The following is a 4,361-nucleotide window of genomic DNA, read 5'->3' on the forward strand; positions in this document are numbered from 1 at the left end:
TATTTTTCGGTGTATAAAAATTACTTATACTCGAATTATTATTATTATTATTATTATTATTATTATTATTATTTATGGAGATTTTGTTATATATTAAGTTTTACATTCTAGTTTTTTTATATATAGTCTTTTGTTGGATTAATAAATTTAGACCATTACCGATGAGATGATGGCCTATTGGTAAAGACAAAACCTGAAAAGTGAAATCATCTGGGTTTAGAAGGGGAGAGGTCATAGGTTCAAATCTCATAAACAACAATAATTAAAAGAAATTCACTTAAAAATAAAAAACAAATTTTGACCGTCGTAATAGCTCTATTTCAAGCATTTAAGGATTTAGACCGGGGTGAGCAATTTAACCGTTAAAACCGTTAACCGAACCATAACCAAACCGATTTTAACCGATAACCGTCATAAAATGCGGGTCGGTTTGGTTATAGATACTTCCAAACCCGCCACAACCGAACCGACCCATTTATTTAACCAACAATAAGTTTGGGATTTATTTTCAACAAACATATTGTCGGATTATACCATTTTGATATGTTCGGTTCAACTTTTGTTATCAAATTAACTTAAATTTGATTGTTAGATTATATAATGCCATTTTTTCAATATTTGATATTAATATTATGGATTATATATTTTGTTGAATTATGTCAAGTCATTTTTTCTAATATTTGGTATCTAACTTTTAGGCTCAATTAAATTGTTTTGGTTACGGTTACCGACCCATAACCGACCCGCTTTAACCTTCAACACCGATTAACCGAAACCGCCATAACGGATCGGTTATGGTTATGGTTATCCATTAAACAACATATCGGTTATGGTTATGGGTTTAGCTCCAAACCGACCCATACACACCCTGGTCGTAATAGCTCTACTTCAGGGTGCTTGGTTTAAATGATAAAGTCTTTTTTGTTTCTTAAATAAAGTATAAATTTAAATACATTAAAAGATATTGTTTTGTTAAAGGAATTAGAATTTATGATGCATTCAGATGATGAAATATGGAAATAATCTTTTGTTTGTACGTTAAACAAGTTGGAATGCGTTGAGGAATTTTGAGATTGAACAACTTGGATAAAACAAGAGTCGTTTGCACTTTCAGATTGAAATTATTTGATGATTCTTAAAATATCTCAATCGAATAAAACTAATATGCGATCAAGAACGAGTATGTGAATTTTGAGAGCAAAATTTTGAACAAGTGAATTGACCAAATGATCGGTGAAACATATTTTTGGAGATTAGGGTTTGGTAACTCCGAGTTACCACTTTTAATTTTTAATAGATCTTAAAATCCGTTCATATTTTGTCTCCGGGAGCGATTGCACTGATGGCCATAAAAGAGGTGGTGGCAGTGGCTAGGGCCGGAAGATTTCATTTAACATGATTTTATAGTTTTACAATTTTAAAGGCATGTTTAATACTTTTAATTAAAAGAATATTAGGGGATCATTTAAATTGTAGTTTAATTTTAGTTCCAACTAAGCATGCTGAATTCACATTACAATTTCAAACAACCACCTAATCTTTCATGATAACTTGTAGGACCTCAACTAATCATTCCTTTTCATATATTTGGTTTTAAAAGACTTGTTTCTACTAAAACCACTACCACATAGATGGTTGCTATTTTTTATATGTGGTATTATATTTTGAAAAATAATAAATTTTATAACTAAATATAAATTGAAATGATATATCTCTACTTCAATAACTTATTTCTTTTTTTACGTAAATAAATTATTATAAAAAAATTATCTTAGAATATAATATGTACCACTAATACCTTAAATTCAAGATTATATAGCTGAAAACATAAAAGTAATATGATTATTTTAAAATGATTGCAAATAAAAAATATAAAAAGTAATGTATTTATTTCTTGATATATTTTAATCATATAATTATCTCAGTCATCGGGCATATAATGTATACAAACAAATTATACTAAAATCAGGTGTGAAAAAGGAAGAGTGCAATTAGATACCTTGGGGACTATTTTAATTTTTATCTAGAAAAAAATAGAAGAACTAAAGTTCTCATATTTATATACTAATCAAAGTGACTAATTAATTAAGCAGGCTCTTGATATGTGTAGGTGCAAATTTGACTTTTATTAATAACTTAATCTTTTTTTGCTCATAACCACTAGCTTGGTTTAGTGGCAAAAACTTATGACTTTCAAGCAAATAGTTATAAGTTCTAATCTCACCTTAAAACATAAATGACATAAAAAAATAATTAGTTGTTAAAAAAAATCTCCACTTTGCTCCTATTTCAACTAAGCAACTAGCTAGATTAACTAAATTTAATTATCTGATGACAAACAATTAGTTATTTAAATTATAAGTTATAAACATATAACCCAGATTCATCATTGGGTGATGATTCATTGGCAAAGACAAAACTTTTAAAACACTTAGGTTGAGAGGAGAGGTATTGGTAATAATTGTACAAGTCCCAGAAACGACACTGATTAAAAGAAATTTATCGTTAAAAATGACAAGGAAACCAGCGGCTATACAGGATTTATCTGAATATCTAACTGTGGTCAATTTAACTAGATGGCACTTATTGATTATTTATCATCACAAAATTAATTGAAACAACCTATAAGAACGTAGCCATCGCCCATCACCATTTAATATTTACAAACAAATCATGCCATATGAAAAAGGAAGAGTGTACGTAAATACCTTGGTAACCAGAAAAATAAAATAATGTTTTCAAATTAATATATTAATCAAAGTGATTAATTAAGCAGCCTCATATTAACCTACAAATTTGACTTTAATATTTGTTTTCTAGGCTCACAATTTGCAAGCTAACTTCTGCCCACTTTGCCTCCATTTCCACTAGCTAGTTGAGTAACGAAATTACAATATATATGTTTTTATTTATTATTTTTTGCAAAATAATAAATCTTTTACAACATATATGTTTCAAACTTTGAGTAACGAAATTACACATATATGTTTCACTTCTCTCTTTTCTAGTTTTTTCCCCTTAATTTCATTTATTAAAATCAGAACACAATTAACGTTACATATACAGTGTACCACATGTGCAGGACCCAAAGGGCGTTAAGGGTTGCATTCGAAAACATTATATTGTAATTAATGTAAATATAAAAATATAAATTTGTAGATTATCAAAACAATTCATATATATGGGTTGTCTATATATGATAACAATCAATACATATCATGTGCTTTGAAGAGACGTGGATCGACTCACTGGTAGACGATCTACTTTCCTCGGGTGTGATTATACTATTTCACCGATGGTTTTCTTGGATCTGGGTTCTTCCACCTACAAAATGAACAGCACCGTCAACTTACCCCTCAGAAAGGGACAGAGGGGTCCTCTTTGGGGTAACCCTCCGGTGTGAGAATAAGTATCTGTAGGAGAAGATAATAATGTGTGAGTAAAGAAATCTGGAGAGTATTGCTTAATAGCTGAATACTCTGTAGATTTCTGTGATTGAGAGTGTTACTGACTGTAACTGTCTGTGAGTGAATGTAATTGAATATGCTTGAATGTGAATGAATGTGTTATGATTGAGTGTTGATGCTGTATTTATAGTGCTAGGGTTTCCACTGATTGGGCTCAGCCTTGTTGGCCTCCTCCAATTGCTTTGCGCCACGTGTCTTCTGGGACACCTGGTGCTTTCTCATTGGTTGTTATCACGTGGTAGCACCTATGTCATGCTGAGTTGTCCACCTTTCATTTGGCAGCTGTCAACATCAGCATATTCTTATTCCTTTAAAAGATACCTTCTGGAAGGTTGTCTGACGTGCACAATCAAGGTTGCCCTAATCCTGATTTGGATAAGGACGAGGTTGATTATGTGCATGTGTGATACGCGCCTATCCTGAGGATGCGCGAGGTCTTCTCTTTATTCTCACGCGCAGATGTTTCATGCGCAGATGTGATATGCACGAGCATGTGATATGCGCCACGCGCATATGTGATATGCGTGAGCATATGTGATGCCTGAGCATCTGTGGTGCCTGGGCATATGATGCCTGAGCATGCGTGGTGCCTGGGCATATGATGCCTGAGCATGTGTGGTGCCTGGGCATATGATGCCTGAGCATATGTGATATGCGCCATGCGCATAGGTTTTGGCTTTGTGCCTTCATAATGTCTTGATTTCAAGTCACTTGTCTGTATCTTTGTGGGTTGACCCGCCTCGCTCGGTGTTGAGGCGGGTACATACCTCTTCAAGCCCCCCCAGTCTAATGTGTGTCTTGTCTCGCGCGAGCGAGGCAAGATAGATGTTAGACTTAGCAGTTTGCTCTTTTAGTAGGGGTTTTGTCTTTTTCTTCTTATTATTCATCGTTACG

This window comes from Bidens hawaiensis, unplaced genomic scaffold, assembly GCF_021521415.1.
Source record: "Bidens hawaiensis isolate Kalapana, Puna unplaced genomic scaffold, B.hawaiensis_p1.1 tig00051769_1, whole genome shotgun sequence".
Lineage (NCBI taxonomy): Eukaryota > Viridiplantae > Streptophyta > Magnoliopsida > Asterales > Asteraceae > Bidens > Bidens hawaiensis.